Genomic DNA, 18,293 nt, shown 5'->3' with positions numbered 1-18,293 from the left:
CTCTTCTCTTCTCTTCTCTTCTCTTCTCTTCTCTTCTCTTCTCTTCTTAAAAAAGTTTAAATGTGTATTTATTTACCTAGAGACTGAGCACAAGCCGGGGAGGAGCAGAAAGAAAGAGAGATAGAAGCCCAAGCAGGCTCCACGCTATCAGCGCATGTCCCCATGGGGGGCTCGAACTCACGAGCCATGAGATCAGGACCCGCCCCGAGATAAGAGTCGGATGCCTAACTGGCTGTGTCACGCAGGTGCCCCTGGCTGTTTCTGTCCCAACAACCCTGGCAGTGGAGTGTTCTCCCTTCTAATTAGTTGTTTCCTAGTTCTATTTTTCATTGCAACAGAAGTCTTTTTTATGACATGCTTTTTTTTTTTTTTGTAAAAAAAATAGAAACTGACTGGAACTGGAGATTCTTTTTTTTATTATTATTTTTTTTTATTTTTATTTATTTTTTATTTTTTTAATTTATATATGAAGTTTATTGTCAAATTGGTTTCCATACAACACCCAGTGCTCATCCCAAAAGGTGCCCTCCTCAATACCCATCACCCACCCTCTCCTCCCTCCCACCCCCCATCAACCCTCGGAACTGGAGATTCTAAAATGCCATTTTGTGTTTTACGTTTTACATGTAAATACTTATATTTTAAGTCAGAGGGGTGTGGGAGGTGGTGGTGGAAGGAAAGGAAGCCTGCTCAGGGAATTATGCTAGAAGTATTTTCCAGTGATTGTTTCTGTTGCTAACGTTAGAAAACGGTGTCTGAGAATAGATCTTCCCTAAACTGAGACTTGTCAATGTGAAAGCTAAATAGCTAATGTATAATCTTCCAATCTCTTAACATCCCTCAGGGAATTTAAGTTTCAATCAAAAGATAGCTTTCTCCTTCAGAAATTGACTCAACCAGCAACTGCTATAACCTTAGCACCTGGCATGGTACTGGGAGCAGCACCTCAGGAATGAATCCTGAGCGCTAACAAATCATGTGGCACTCAGGATTTGTGCCTGTGTGCTTGTGTCTTTGTGGCAATGGCTGTGTGTGTGTGTGTGTGTGTGTGTGTGTGTATTTGTGGGTTTCTGTCTCCTCTTGGATCCAGTCTTCCAGTTTTGTTTTATGGGAATCCAGTGTCTGGTTTGGGGGTACAAGGTGCTCCATTGATGTGGTTGCCTGATTGATCTTGTCTTCTTGGGGATCCAGCCTTGAGGAACACAGATGCTAGTCTTGGGTAGCCTTCAAGGTACTGAGAGAGAACAGATAAAAAATGCGTAATTAAAGTCATGGTGTGTTCAGTGTTTTAGGAGGATACAAAGGGGGAGAGGGGCCTATGATGTGGTTGCCTGCTGTCATAGGGGAAAAGCTTTCTGAAGGAGATGAGATTCAGGATGGGTTAAGGAGAACAGAGTTACAGTGAAAAAGAATAGAGATTGTGCAGATAGAGGGTGGCTAACCTTTAGCTCATTAACACTTGGATGAAGGAGGAAGCAGGAGAAAGACCAAGAACTTGGTGGGTAGGAATCTTACCGTCGAAGATTCCTGAGTTCCATGGTCACAAACAAGGCTGCCAGGTTGGGATTTTCAATACAGCATTTGGAATAAAGTCTCTTGATGAACAGATGAAATGTTGAATTTATGCATTGTATGAGCTCTGACTATATGTCTTGAATGTCTGACAAAGCAGTTTTAATTCAAAGGGTAATTAATTCTAAGAATTTAACAGCCACATTCTGAAAGTGACACTTTGAGTCACAAATGGATTAAATATTTAAGGAACTCATCTTTCTTTGTACCATTAGAGAATTAGTCAGGCTTAATAAAAAGCTTCTTAAGGTAACTTGATAAGTGACAGGAATATAACATCTACATGTAAAAAGTTTAATTTGAACCAGTAGAGTCCAAATTTAATGTGCTTTCTTGACAATGTCAGGTAGATTAAGCCCAGCCTCTTCCTTTCTCTCTGAAAGCTGCAGTAATCAATTTGTGAATATTTCCAAAGCATGTTTTCCCTTGAGAGTACCCATGCATTGACCCCACTTCATAAAAACAATTCTGTCTTTCCTAATTTATATCCAGATACGGTCTGGCTGCATAAACATAAATTATGTATACTCATTTGTAGTCTGACAAAAATCTTAATATGCAAAGACATAATAAAAGTCTTCCCACCGTCGTCAGATCCAACTCTAGATAATCTGACCGCACCTCGCTAGTCTGCATGTGCATGCATATACTCATACATGTGTATTTATGACCAAAATCTGTATCTGTGTTAGTTTGCTGCTGTATTAGTTTGGTTGGCCTGCCTTAACAAAGTCTATAGCCAGGGGGTGGGAGGGTGGGGGGGGGCGGTTTGAACAACAAAATTAATTTTCTCACAATTCTGGAGGCTAAAAGTCCAAAAAGAAGGTGCTGGAAAATTCAGTTTCTGATAAGACCTCTCTCCCAGGCTTTCTGATAGTTAGTTGCCTTCTCACTGCATCCTTTTCTCTGTGGGCACAGACATGGGGGAAGCATTCTGGGGTATTGTCTCTCTTCTTATAAGGGTGTCCGTCCTACTGGGTTAGGACCCTACCTTTATGGCCTTATTTAATCTTTGAGTACTTCCATAAAGGCCTTATTTCAAATACAGTCGCATTGCAGGTTGTGACTTCAACATATGAATTTTTGTGGGAAATAATATATATTTATAAATATATGTCATTTTAAATATATATATTATTTATATATATAATATTATTTATATCTGATCTGTAACAGCTGCTCTGTCAAAATACTATAGACCTGATGGCTTAAACAACAGAAATGTATTTTCTCACAGTTCTGGAGGCTGGGAAGGCCAGGGTGAGGGTGTCAGAGGTTTCGTCTCATCTGAGGGTTTTCTCCTTGGCTTGAAGATGGCCACCTTCCCACTGTGTCCTCTCATGGCCTTTTCTCTGTATTCACACGACCCTGGTGTTTTCCCTTCTTCTTATAAGGACACCAGCCTATTGGATTAGACCTATCTATATGACCCTATTTAATCTTTATTATCTCTTTAAAGACTCTGTGTCCAAATACAGTCACATTCTAAAGTACTGGGGTTGGGGCTTCAACATAAACTTGAGGGGGGACGGGAAACAAAACTCAGTACTTAATATCTCAGAGGGATTTTTCAGCGGTTATTCAGTATCTGTCTACATATAATCAAAAAACATGTGTCTTCCTGGCAGTTTGTATACATATGTAAGTTTTATGCCAAGCTTTAAAGTTGTAAAATTATAGGCTGTGCAAACATCCCACTTTAATTATATGTGTAAAGTGTTTACCTTTATAGCAATGTAATTTATTGTATTTTCCACAACATGGAATACCACACACATAACCTCATGACACCTTGTATAACAACTCCCCAAATCCTACTGAAGACTTAATTTACAACTGGAAGTACAATTATAACTATAAAATTTGAAATTACTTGTAACAACAGCTGTGACTAAATAAATCTTTACAACATTTCCTACTGGTTTCATAAGAATCCAGCTTCTTTTTTTTTAATTTTTTTTCAACGTTTATTTATTTTTGGGACAGAGAGAGACAGAGCATGAACGGGGGAGGAGCAGAGAGAGAGGGAGACACAGAGTCGGAAGCAGGCTCCAGGCTCCGAGCCATCAGCCCAGAGCCCGTCGCGCGGCTCGAACTCACGGACCGCGAGATCGTGACCTGGCTGAAGTCGGACGCTTAACCGACTGCGCCACCCAGGCGTCCCAAGAATCCAGCTTCTTAACCAGATTTGACACCAATTAGAGTATTGAATTTCTACATATGACATAAAATAATTAGTTTCAGATAAAAGAGAGAGAACCCTACACCTACCCCCTATTTTTTTTTAGCAAGACTGAAAAAAATTACCGAAATGTTCTAAAGATCTGAAAGAGTACATGATTTATCTACATGAGGAAATTATTTGAATTCCTTACGATGCCTACTTTACCCTGAAAATCCCGACATCATTATGAGATTTGGTTCTGAGCCAAGGTAGTTCAGTAACGTGCAAGATTGAAAAAATTTTTTAAAATGTTTATTTATTTACTTTTGACAGACAGAGAAAGAGCACAAGTGGGGGAAGGACAGACAGAGAGAGAGGGAGACACAGAATCTGAAGCAGGCTCCAGGCTCTGAGTTGTCAGCGCAGAGCCCGATGCGGGGTTCGAACTCACAAACTGTAAGACCGTGACCTGAGCTGAAATCGGATGCTTAACCTACTGAGCCACCCAGATGTCCCAAGATGCAGGATTTAAGATGTGCTTTAGGGGATGCATTTCCCCATCTTTGTGCACATGCTAGTCTCTCTGCCTCCAGTTGCATTTTCCTCCTCACCTGGGCCCCTCCCCTTCAACCTTAGAAGGCAGATTAAATGTCTTTTCTTCAGGGAGGACTTCCCTGTTGCCTCACGCTGGGTTAGTTCCCGGTGTTCAACTTTGATGGCAAATAGCTCTTCTCTAGTTACTGTAATTATTGTTAGCTATTCAACAACTGGCCATAAACTCCATGATGACAGGGACTCTCTCTCTGTCCTGTTTACTGAGCTAGGGCATAGCAAGTCACAGAATAAGTGTTCAAGATGGATGACTCAATTCACTTAAATAGTTACTTGTTGAGAGCTTCTTTAAAAATTGTTTTTTTCAGTTTAAATTTTAGTTAGCATGCAGTGCAATATTGGTTTCAGGAGTAGAATTGAGTGATTCATCACTTACATACAACTAGAGTTTCTTACACGTCAGCTATTATGGAGACAGCAAACATAAATAAGACCCAGTCCCTTCCACCAGTGTCCTGTCTTTTCGGTACAAATAGGACATTTGCATATGAAGTGGCAAAAAAGCCAGAAGACAAGTTGAGAATGGGTTGGAAGCTGAAGATGAGAATGGTCAGTGGAAGTTCAAAGCTTTAGCCAACCTCTCCTGGGTTAGTCCGACCCAGCATATTACTCAGACCACCTGACTCCCAAAGGGTACAATTGTTATCAAAGAATCTGCTATTTTAGTTTGTTTTGTGGAAAGAGGGGAGGCTTCAGAGTTGGATTTCCTGGTCTAAGTACTCCTGCTCTTCAGACTTGCTGAGCAATCCTGGTATAGTCACTTTGATGAGCTTCATTATCCTCAGATGTAAAATAAAAATAATTTATACTTAACAAGTTTGTTACAAAAATTGCAATTCATAACATATGAAAGTACTTTATAAATTTAAAGTACCACACAAGTGTTAGCTATTATATCTTTTCTTTTTTCTTTCTCTCTCTCTCTCTTTCTCTTTTGTTGTTGTTGGAAAAAAGAGAATGGCAGTTTCATCACTTGTCATGGGAAATAAATATCTAATTCCTTTGCGGGGAATAAAAACCTGGCTCAGCCACATCTGCCTTTTCTTTTTTTTTTTTTTTTTCGTTTTGGAGTCACACATTGGATAGAGCTTCATGTGGAGTGAGATTTGTTGTGTTTTTCCTTTGGTGATGTCAGAGATTTATTACACAAACCCGTTAAAATTCTTTTCTCACAATAGACTCAAAATGTGTTGGTGGCAAGGTTTTCATTTTCCACATTGAAAAAGGAAAAGAGGAAATTGGCACACAGAAATTAATTGATGGAGGAAATTAATTGGTAGACATGCACTGCCGATTCTGGTTGTTTCCTTGTAACATCTTACAAAGACATTTGAAGGGGAGTGGGAGATACAGGCTTTCGGTTATGGAATGAATAGGTCACGGAATAAAAGGCACAGCATAGGGAATAGAGTCAGTGATATTTTAATACCAATGTATGTGACAGATGGTAGGTATATTTGTGGTGAGTGTAGCATAATGTATAAACTTGTCACATCACTTTGTTGTGCACCTGAAATTAATGTAACATTGTGTGTCAGCTGTCCTTAAAAAAAAGAAGAAATTTGAAATAAAGTAATATTGACTAGTCTTTCTTTATTTTGATAACGATGTTATAGTTTGATTTTGAGAACTATTCCAAGACAATAAATAAATTAAGTTGTTACAATTTAGAAGTGAAAAGATACTAATAATATAGATGGGGAGATACCTGTTATATGTCCAAAATAACTCAAAAGCCCAATGAAGAATTGGAAAATAAAATATTTCCTTGTTGCCTCAGGTTAATATTTCTCACCATGAGTTACTATAATTCATTGTCTTGAAGGGATAAGCTCCCATTCCAGGAAATTAGGTTTCCCTTAATCCTACATTGGCTATCTTTTACCAAGAGTAATTGACTGATTATTAATATGAATGATGGTAGAACCAAATCAATGAATTGAGAATGTAAACGTGAGGTTCTTTCTTGGGATTGTCCAGTAATTCTTGTGAGAATTGTAACTGCATGTGAATTGAGGATTTTACAGAAGGCAGGGTTAGGGCTTCCTGTTTAGGGTCTGATTTAAGCAAAATGTTAAAGAAAAGCTAGCTGCTCTTGACCAAAGAGATTCTGCACGTTTTAAGCAACGGATACATATTTAAGCACCTATATATTTATATTTTAAGTACCTTTATGTTTATGCTATTAAAATATTATTTTACTAAGGCATATCATGGATGTTTAATTTATTCAAGATTTCCCCCATATGATCATTTTTCATTTACAGAAAGCAATATACTGAATTAAGTCCTTGAATCTATATAGGACCTTAAAGATTACAAATTCAGTGCTTTGCAACATTTAAAGCAATCAAATGCTTCTACCAGCCGTAGAAGTCTATAAGACTTATAGACATCAGTCTATAAGACAGATGAAAGCTGATTTGGCATAGACTCTCTTCCCTCAGTTTGGTGTTCCTGAGAGACCTTCTAGGAACCCCAGGGCACGAAAAAACACAGTTTGCAAACCATGGATCTAATCTAACTCCTTCATCTTCTAGGTAAGAAACCTGAGGCTAGAAAGATTAAGTGACTTGATCAAAGTCTCGGAACTACCTAGCAGAAAAATTGAGCCTAGAATTCTAGATTCAGAGTTCTTTCTTTTTTCCAGCACACCTGTTTACAGTAAGTACTCCATGCTGCCACTCACATTTAACATGAAAAATAATTGACTAAAACTATGGGTGGCATATCACTAAGTTAAGGTACGCAAACACATGCACATACTACAGACAGAAGAAATCCAGAGTAAAAGAACCCACCTTGTTCTATTCTTCTAGAGAACATGGTGATACTAAGACTTCAGTGATCTGTTGACCTGGGGAGCTAAGGTCATTGGGCCTACCAAGTTCATAGCTAACTTATGAATAGCTGCCTCTTTCTGCTCTAGCAGTGGTGGAAGCAATGGCAGTAGTAGGGGATGTGGAGTGTGTCGGGACTAACTCTGAATTTAGAGAAAAGAGGAGGTGGGTAATGACAACATTGGAATCCATTAGTTTAGCATGAATGGGGAAAATGAGATGACAAGTCGTTCTATCCAAACACTGGTAAAAATGAAGCGATGTCCTGATACATTGTGCTCTCAGCTGCCTAATAGGGGTGGAGGCAGGTCAGCATCTGTGGCTATTTAGTTCAGTTGGGTGAAATGTGATGGCAGGTAGCCCAGCACTGCCACGCCTGTAAGAACCATGCTGCCTTCAGATCTCTTGATGGAGACAGAACAGCTTCCTTACAGATTTGGCAGAGTATGATGGGATCAGCTCACTTTGAAGATGGATGCCCTACTGACTACACCAACCCAGACTGCTTTTGTCAGGGTTACCAACGACTTTCACGTTTCTAGATCCAACACACAGTTCTCAGTACTCATCTTGACGAGTTAGCAGCTTTTGTCACAGTAGATAATCCTCTCCTCCTTAATCTACTTTCTTTACTTGGCTTCCAGAACCATATACTCTTTTAGTTTTCTTCCTTCCCCAGTGGTCACTCTTTTTTAGGTCTTTGTGTGTTTCTCATCATCTTTTCTGACCTCTTAATATTGGAGTGGCCCAGGGACCTCTTCTGTTCTCTGTCTCAACTCCTTTTTGGTATCGTCTAGTCCCAGGGCTTTAAGGAGGGCACTTGTCGGGATGAGCACTGAGTGTTATATGTCAGTGATGAATTACTGAATTCTACTCCTGAAACCATTATTACACTAGATGTTAACTGACTTGGATTTAAGTACAGTTTAAAAAAAGAAAAAAAATACCATTTATATGCTGACGACTCCTAAATTTATACTTCCAACCCTAAATGCAACTGCTCATGTGACTTCCTCATTTGGGTATCTAATAAACATCTCCCAACTCCATTTGGTCAAACTCGAATCCCCTATATATCCCCTCGAATATGCTTTATCTTCAGTCTTTCCCGTCTTAGCTAATAACTTCATCTTTTGAATGGCTTATGCCAAAACATTTGGGTCATCCTTGACTCTTCTCTTTTCCTCATACCTCACATTCAGGAAGCTACGGTGGCTTTACCTTCAGATACTCTCAGAATCTGACCATTTCTCACCACTTTATTGTTGTCATGCTGGTCTAAACCACCATCGTCTTTCTCCTACTTTATCGCTGAAGCACTACCTGCTTTTTCCCTTGCTTCCCTATGGTCTGTTCCCCCTGCAGACACATTAAAAGTGGAAATCAAATCAGACCACTTCTCTTCTCAAAACCTGGCACGGGTTTCTGTTCACTCAGCCGATGTCATTACAGTGGCCTGAAGTCCCTTGTCATCTACTTCCTCCCTACGTTTGCCTCTTTCACCTCTGTTCCTGTCACCGTGTCTCTTGCTCATTCTACTTGAGCTCTGGGGGCACCCTTAACACCAGACACACTCTATTTTGGACCATTTACTCTGACTCTTCCCTTTCCCTGGAATGCCATTCCCCTGGAGACCTGTGTGCAGAACTCCTTCACCTCCCTCCAGTTCTTTGCTCCATTATCATTTTGTCAGTGAGGCATGCCCTGACCATTCTGTTTAGCAGAACAGTTTACTTGCCCACACATTCTGCAGTAGTCTTACCTCCCTACGCCCCCAGCCTACTCCACTCCTTTGTTTTTCCATTGTATTTCCACCTTGTAATATACCATAAGATTAATTTTAGATTATGTTTATTGTTTGATATCTGTCTCTCTTACTAGAAAGTAAGCTCCGGATGGGTGTTTACGAACAAATAAAACACATTGGTGTATTTGGTCTACTGATCTATTACAAGCACATCGATCAGTGACTGCATATAATAGGCAGCCAATAAATAGCTGTAGCATATGCATGAATTACTAGAATGAGTGAATGAACTGGAAGTACATGATCACTGTAGAACTCTGAAGAGATTGAAAGATGGAGGGTTTTTTGTTTTTGTTTTTTTTTAATTAAGGGAAACTATCTGCTGGGAACCTAAAACCTGCAGTATAGTAGTTAGCTTCTACTGTATCACAGAACCTCGCCTCAAAATCTCAATGGCAAACACAACAAGCATCTATTACATGGCAGGGAGGTCCACTGGGCAACTGCTGGGTGCACTCATATGTCTGGCTCTTTTGGCTCCAGTGGCTGGGATGAACTCAGTTTTGCTTGGTATGTCTCTCCTCCCCGGGCAGGCTCCTGCAGGCATATCCTCATGGTGATGACAGAGGCCCAAAGGAGAACATCCCCACATCACAAGCCTGTTTCAAGCCTTTGCTTGCATTATCTGCTGATACCCAATAGGCCAAAACAAGTCAAATGGCTGAGTCCTTAAGGCTTGCAGGGGTTGAAAAATTAGGGCCATGTTTGTAATTCATCACAACCAGAAATATGACCTTTTCAGATTTTGGACTGAAAAATAATTATAGCGTCCTAATACCTCAGACGTGGCGGGGGGGCGGGGGGTGACCACTGGGTTTATTTCCCCTTCCTCACTCAGTGTGGGACTCCTGCATGTCACATTCCTGACAGCTTATGTTGGAGCACTGCAAACAACAGGTATTCCATTTTCATGCCTCCCTTAGATACAGGGCGAGTGGACACCATGAGTGAGAAAAACCCCGAAGCAGATGTGAGCCAGTACTCCTGGAAGTATATGGGCTCATTTCAGATAGGCTAGATTTCACTAATTTATTCAGATGTGGGTTTAGGGTCTGCACGTGAATGTGACAACTGCTCACGAATGCGGTTTAAAAAGCAGTTAAAGGTAAGGCTATTTAATATTTCGGTAGGCGTTTCCTGCCTGTTATAAAATCGACCAAAGACTTCATCGACAATCCTATTTCATTTTTATTTAAGTTATAGTTAGAATGCCATTTTAATTTTTTTTTATCCTGAAGTAATTTGGTTGCTTATTTAGGGGTCAGTTTAGTTCTTACAGGATGGCAAGAGGGATCTTTATTTTTTTATTTATTTAAAAAAAATTTTTTTTTTCAACGTTTATTTATTTTTGGGACAGAGAGAGACAGAGCATGAACGGGGGAGGGGCAGAGAGAGAGGGAGACACAGAATCGGAAACAGGCTCCAGGCTCTGAGCCATCAGCCCAGAGCCTGACGCGGGGCTCGAACTCACGGACCGCGAGATCGTGACCTGGCTGAAATCGGACGCTTAACCGACTGCGCCACCCAGGGGCCCCAAGAGGGATCTTTATTTACTTTCCTAAGAATGACCTGGAAAGTTAGAGGGAATGCTGACAGGCTTTTGAGGCCAGGCAGAAATTTCAGGACGGCTCTCTCTTGTTCCTATAACTTGCTCTTGCAAAAGTAAAATGGCCTTGGAATGATGTAGAGACCCTTTCTTGAGGATAGAACTTATAAAATGTAGAATTTGGGGGACAGCAAATTGTATGAATGAATTGCTGCTCTTAAATTCTATAAAGCAAAGACTTCATGAATTTTCATGTGTTTACCTTTAGTTTCAGTGATGGTGGTGAGGATAATGAATGGTGCTTAGAGCTGAGAAGAACTAAAGTCACCTAGCCCCAGCTTGTTTGCTTTTCCTTGGTTTTCAGCTTATTGTTCGTGTCCAACTCACGCAGCTAGTTAACTGCTCAGACAAGAGGTCAAGACTCATGACTCCTAGTTCAGTGCTCTTTTCATTGTACCACACTGCCTTGCTGAACTATAGCTATTTAGATCATTGTGAAAGATACACACATGCAAAAGTAAAATATTAACATCAGATAGACCACAATTATGACTTAGGAACGATTGCTGTGGACACAAAATACTACTTTTCAACAAGAACGTTAATCAGCACATTTGGCTTAGTTGCACAGCTAATGTACCATAATAAATTTATATGGTGATGGATATTCTTTAAAGAGTTACTTAATATTTAATTACTTAATATTGCTTAATATTTAATGCAATTTTAAAAAGGACATTTTCTCCTTCAGGCCACAGGTTTCCAGTATTTTCCAATAACAATTTCAATATTTGTTGCAAAGTCTCTTTGTTTTCCTTTTTATATAAAAAAGGGCAACTCTGCTAGGTAGAAGGAGGCCTGGCTAAGGATCAAGTGTGTGAGCTGGTTCTTCTGAGGACCCTTGGACAGATCACTTCATTTTTCTGGACTCAGGTCTCGTTTTCAAAAATTAATGAGCTCAGGACTCAGTGGTCTCTAAAGTATCTTTCAAATCTTAAATTTTAGGATGTACAATCTAAGTTCAGATTAATACTGAAGAGGTCAGAATCGAAAGGCAAAGATAGTGTATATGCATTTCTGGATATGAGGAACGACCTCAGCAGCCATCATATTCATATTTCAAACTAAATTTGCAGAGCAACTAGCGATAGGAAAAACCTGTTGGAATGGCCAGAGCGATTCTCTTCAGTAATGAGTATAGAAAGAGAATCTCTCCTGAGTGGGGAGTGTCACAAAAATCCGTGTGTTGCTGCCATCATGATGGTTGAACTATATAATGTGGCTATGATGTCACTACCAATTATATAGCTACATAAATGAAAGAATTCAAGAACTAAGTTTGTTGGGATAGGTCTTCAATATAACTATGCTCTTTTCTGTTATTAGAGATGTAATAGTTATGCCTAAGATGTGAATCCCAAGAACCGGTGAAACTTTCTAGTTTCTGCCTCGTGGGACAAAGGAAAAGGCTAGATGGTGACTTCTGAGAAGTTCCTGGTTAAGTATCACACAAGGTAGTCTGGTGATGTTTGCTTGAAAATGTATTCAGTAAGTGTGAACCAACACACCTGTGGTCAGACTTCTGCGACATCTTTGCCAGCCCTGAGAGACCCTAAGGTCAAGTGTGGAGTTGTGTATAAAGAAAAGTCTGGTTACACCTCGAGGCAACATGCGGTTTAGTTTAAACTTGACCTGAGCAAATAAAAGTTGGTGAGAAGCACACACAATTATACTTAGGTGTTTATATCTTTAGAAGCTTACTTTAAAAGACTGGCTATTATTGCATTTATTTGTAATAACTTTTAGGCAGTTTTATTTAGAACGTTTTACATAACAAATGCCAGGTCAATCCATACTTCTTAGCCTAAATCATTTACAGATAACCTTTCCTGAGCATTTACTATGTGAAGGTCTTGGAGACACAAGGGTAAAATGTGGTCCCTGACCACAAAGTCCAGTTCATCTAAAGGTGGAAAGAAACCATTAACATCCCCTCAAGAGACCTAGGATTGGAGTGGGCCTAAAAATTCCTGCTGTCTTAGCTCACCCACCAGTTTGGACCCTACTGACGTTAATGCACCCAGGAATCGAGCAAGCTCAAGTGTGCTAGCTGGCCCATTGTATTTACTTTCAAGTTCTGGCTGATGTTCCTGGAAATATGTCGTATTGCCAAGTTACATCCTGCCCACCCTAGATTTATTTCTTTTTCTTTGTGGGTCTCAGTCTCATAGAAAACATGCTTCTGTGAAAACACCAACTACCCCATCAGGCTATTCTGAGAATCGAATGCCTAAGTTATCTTTTGATAATTATTAATTGGCAGATGTTAGGCATTATAATTCATATATGGTGTAGCATTTTGGTCTTCAGCTTTTGAAATCTGTCTAGAGATGTGTGATCTTGAGCAAGATACTTAAGCCCTCGGAACCCCAGGTCCTTTATTTTGTCAAATGAGGATAATAATAACTGCTAATAAGGTTGTGCAGGAGTGAAGGTATAGCTTTCAGTATTGTATTTGGTTTTTACCCAACCAGAAAGTTGCTCACAACAGGTAATAAAGAGCACACACAATTTTTGCCATATGTACCTAACCTAATGTCCAAATAAAATGCAATTCTACTAGATTATCATCATCATCTCAGTCCATCAAGAATTATTAAGTAATTAGTTATTAAGCATGTAGTTCAAAGTAATCAGTAATATGTAGGATGTAGTGTCTAGCCCTAAGGAATCTACAATTTGCCTGTTGCCTACCCTGGCATTCAAACTTCTCCACCCGCTAAATCTCACCTATTTTTTCATGCTTCTTTCCTACTCTCCTAAGAAATTTTTGGCTGCAGCAACCAGGTTTCCTAAGAAACTTTTGGCTGCTCATTGACCACAGAACGTACCTTGTCCCTTTATGCCTCCCTTCAATCTCAAGTTGGTTATTAATACTTTATTTATTAGTAATAAATGTTCCTGTTTACTAAAGTCCATCTCTTTAACTCATTTAGGACTCCTTGGAAATCATCCCCTTTTTCCTCTGAATACTTAATAATATTTTTTCTCTGTGCTAATCAGAGGGTCAGTTGGGCTGCTGTTAGAGCCCCTGTGTTAATCCAGGCAGTGAACTTTTTGATCCCTGACAGCCTGAAGACAAGACGGACACATTGGCGTGGAGTCAATTCCAACTGCAAGAGGGCAGTTTCCACCGTCTTGGCACTTGACTCCTGCTTGACCTCAGCTCTGTTGATGTTAGCATACACTGCAACATCTGTCCTCTGCCTCACCTCCATTTCTCAGCTTTGACATGACCCCATCTACACAGAAGCTTTGATTTTTGACTTCTAGCTTATTTATCTGACTGCTCATTTTCTCTCATTGGTAGAGTTGATGGTGCACAGACTTTGCTTTACTTACCCATAGAGATGCCAACCACCTAGCTCTAGGGTCAACGTTGTCACCAAGTCTTCTCTGCTGCCTGGCCTCTTGACTGGCAGAGTGCCCTGCCAGTCATTTTCCGGACCTTTGTGCTATTCCACCAGCATCCAGCCAACTGCCTGGTGCTGCATATAATCTATCTTTATTTACTGAACACTCGCTGCACCTTCTGAATGCCAGTAGTTGAGCCAAGCTAACAACTTGGCATTGTATTTTAAAAATATGTTTATCTCCTATCTTTCCAATGAGATTTTTAATTTCTATCAGGGCAGTCATTTGCTTGTTTTATTCTCTGCGCAGTGATGTTTTTGTGAATATTTGTTACTAATGGTGAGTTTAATGATGACAGAAAAAAGGAGAAGAGGTGGCTTATTTTAGGGTTTAGCTGAACAATTCCCTTGGACTAAGTCTGTTCTTCAGATCATATAAGCATGACTAAATTCACACCACTTGCATATGCAAGACCTCTTGCATATGCATAGACTGGTGGAAAACTTATTATGCAGTTTTGAACATGAAAAGTAATAATGCCAAGTAATACAACTATCATAAAGAATAAATAAAATTATACATGTAGTCAAAGAAAAGCTCTTTTTTTTGGTTTATTTATTTTGAGAGAGACAGAGACAGCCCAATTGAGGGAGGGGCAGAGAGAGAGGGAGAGAGAATCCCAAGCAGGTTCCACGCTGCCAGCACAGAGCCTGATGTGGGGCTTGAACCCAGGAAATCACAAGATCATGACCTCAGCTGAAACCGAGAGTCGGACACTTAACCGACTGAGCCACCTGGACGCACCAAAAAAAAGCTCATTTTAAGAGAATAAAAAATCCATTTCCAGAACTATTAAGTTAAAATAAAATTTACATATCATTGAATTACATTAATAATATTCAGAACCACAGAAAAGCTAAACTGGTTTGTTGATGGCTGAAACTCTTTGTAGGTATTTGTTTTGAGAAGTTCTAGGTAGAGCATCTTTATTATTGAATGTCAACTTCTGTCTTTCCCTTTTAGCCTAATTCTTATGTTTATTATATTGTTTTGTAGAGGATTCAAACATATGCCTGTTATGCTGTATGTGGGGTTTCCTATAAAATATTAGTTGCGGTGTGGCTGTTCCATCATGCATTTTCCAGATACTATTTCTTGCAAGCAGATATTAGCTCAATTTTTTCTAGTGTATTCACACACATTTTGATTCTCCCTCTCTCAATATGGTTTTAATTCATTACATGAAAGTTTTTTTAAAAAAATAGTTTCAATAATTTTTAATAACTGATTTTGGAATAACCATATTTGCTCCAATGCCGCGATTCCCCAGGTATTCAGTGGGGTCCTTCCCCAAATTAAATGTTGTACATGTGGAATTGATTCACTTCACATAGAATTTTTTTTTTTTTTTTTTTTTTTTACCCCCAAGGAAATGTGGCTTTCTGGCTTGTAGCAGTGGTAATGGGTCAGAAAAAATTCCCATCCATATCTGTTATATATTCATAAGGAAATGTCTGATACAAGGACAGAGAACAAAACTAAACAAAACAAATAGCAGAACAAACCCTAGCAAGATAAATTTTAAAAATACTGAGAATATTTAGAAAAGAAAATACCCCAACAGAGCACTCGGGTCCAATTAATGAATGCTGAAATAGGGAAAGGCAGAGTTGGCTGGAGGAAAGCCACCTAGGGCACAGCCATGAGACAGCAACTGGAGGGGCGGTGGATGAAATGATGCTACTTTGAAAGACAGAAGGAGAACAAAGGAAGTAAGGAGTAACAAGGGAATTGTGCTCAGAATGTGCTCAGGATGCTAGAAGCAATAAGAACAGAGGAGGACGTGAAATGCAAAGTGGGTGCGCATAACTGAGCCACACAAAGAGCTGCTGATAATTCAGGCAGAACAGGTGGACCTAATGATAGGAAAAAACAGGTTTGAACTTCAAATAATTGGATGATATAGGAAAAGACATCAAGGCATATTAAATAAAATATTCCTTGTAGCTAAAGACTTGGTTTGGGGCATCATCCTCAAAACCAGACTGCTGTCCCATCAAAAAAAAAAAAAAAAAAAAAAAAAAAGACAGAAACTTTTGTGTTCGAGGCAAGATGTGAAACTGTTCCAAGAGTTTACTTCTCCGTATCTGAGGCATCTAAGGATTTAAAGAAGAAATACAGAAATCAAGAAAGATTCCTGAGCACCACGAGTGTAGCTTATAGGCAGGCTAACTTTTCTATATGAAAGCAGAAAGATATTAGCTGAAGACTTATACAGTGTAAAATTGAATGACTAAAGATTTTGTGAAAATTTAAATCATGCTTCGCCATTAGGTCCCACACACACATCTGAAAAGATAGTGGAAGACAGATGTAAGACATTTTTTTTTTTTAAATTTTTTTTCAACATTTATTTATTTTTGGGACAGAGAGAGACAGAGCATGAACGGGGGAGGGGCAGAGAGAGAGGGAGACACAGAATCGGAAACAGGCTCCAGGCTCTGAGCCATCAGCCCAAAGTCTGACGCGGGGCTCGAACTCACGGACCGAGAGATCGTGACCCGGCTGAAGTCGGATGCTTAACCGACTGCGCCACCCAGGCGCCCCAATAAAGGGTAACAGATTAATTAACAAGTTATGTTAGAAGGTAAAATAAATGATTACATTAGATGCCATTTTTAAAAGAATTATAGGAGATTGAGACCTATAAGACATTTAAAAAGCTGTTTACACAGATGGTGAAACAGTTTGAGAATAAACCCAAACAATGAACTCTGTATCCTGCCCTTGAATGACAGAATTCACTTAGTCAAGTGAGGAAATTGAAGCACATTTTGTTTAAGATGGCTGTTTTTTAAGAAACCGCATCAGTTAAGATTAAAAATGATTTAAGAAGGAAACAGTTGAAAATCCAGTAAAGGAAATAAAAAATACATAGTTTTTAAAAATTATCGGGGCGCCTGGGTGGCGCAGTCGGTTAAGCGTCCGACTTCAGCCAGGTCACGATCTCGCGGTCCGTGAGTTCGAGCCCCGCGTCGGGCTCTGGGCTGATTGATGGCTCAGAGCCTGGAGCCTGTTTCCGATTCTGTGTCTCCCTCTCTCTCTGCCCCTCGCCCGTTCATGCTCTGTCTCTCTCTGTCCCAAAAATAAATAAACGTTGGAAAAAAAAAATTTAAAAAAAAATAAATAAAAATTATCATTAAAAATCTTTTAAAAAATCATTAAAAATCATTAAAAAACCATTAAAAATAATTTGAAAGTGAATTTTATCTAGGACTCATAAATATTTTTAAAATTAAGGGAAACTGGATTAGGCAAGTGTTAAAAATAATGAACTAGATTAAAAAAAAAAGCCCCTTAAATTGACACCTATAAACAGCTCTGAATTTTAATGTCCAAATACAGTAGCAACAAAACGCCAGCAAGGAAAATGTACAGAAACACTGGGTTGTCTTTTCTTATCGATTCTTCAGAGTTCTTTGTATATCCTGGATTCTAATTTTTTATTTATTTTGTGTCTTGCAAATGTATTCACCTAGTATGTAGCTTGTCTTTTTTTGTTTATTGTGTCATCTATTTCATAGAATTTTAATTTTAATTTTTAAGATATGAAATTTATCATACTGTTTCTTTATAGTTTGTGCTTTGAATCCTGTTTAATAAATCCTTCCCTGTCTGAACACTATACAGTTATTTATCTATGTTCTGTTTTAAAACTATTCAAGTATTTTTGTCACATTTTGTTACTTATTCCAGCTGAAAGAGAATTTTGTTTATGATATGAGGTAGGGATATAAATTTTTTTTCCATCTGGATAACCAGATTATTTCAGAGCTATTAATTAAATAATATTCTTTTCTCATTGATCTATAAAGTACCTCCATTATCTATGAAGTTCCTGTGTATGAGAATCTGATTCTGAGCTCTCTTTGCTGTTTTTTCCCCTCTATTTGTTTATGCCTTCACTAAAACCAGTTTCAATTTCCATAACTTTGTAGTTACTTGACTTTATAATCCTTCTTAGAAAGGACTTTGTTCTTCTTCAAAATTATTTTGGCTATTCATGGCTATTTTTGCTTCCAGTGGAATTTTTAAATTAACTTTTAATGAAATTGCATTGAATTTATAAATTAATTTAGGGACTATTGACATCTTTGTGATATTTAGTCTTCCCAGCCATTGACATTATAAAGCTATTAATTTTGGGTTTTTTAAATGGCCTTCAGTAATATTGTAAAATTTCCTCCAAAAGCCCTTCCATAGTAAAAAAAAAATATTCCTACGTATCTCATTTTATTGATAGTTTTAAGACATACCTTTAAAAAAATTCTATTATCT

The 18,293-nt window shown here is 38.8% G+C and overlaps 1 protein-coding gene across 5 annotated transcripts in view; it reads left to right on the top strand.

Annotated features, from left to right (window-relative positions):
• ESR1 (estrogen receptor 1) overlaps positions 1 to 18,293 on the top strand; it is a 393,295-nt gene that overhangs the window by 185,406 nt on the left and 189,596 nt on the right. The window lies entirely within an intron of this gene.

This window comes from Herpailurus yagouaroundi, unplaced genomic scaffold, assembly GCF_014898765.1.
Source record: "Herpailurus yagouaroundi ecotype Mexico unplaced genomic scaffold, PumYag 198, whole genome shotgun sequence".
Lineage (NCBI taxonomy): Eukaryota > Metazoa > Chordata > Mammalia > Carnivora > Felidae > Herpailurus > Herpailurus yagouaroundi.
Note: the sequence above shows the minus strand (reverse complement) of the source record. Positions and strands in the feature narration are given on the sequence as shown.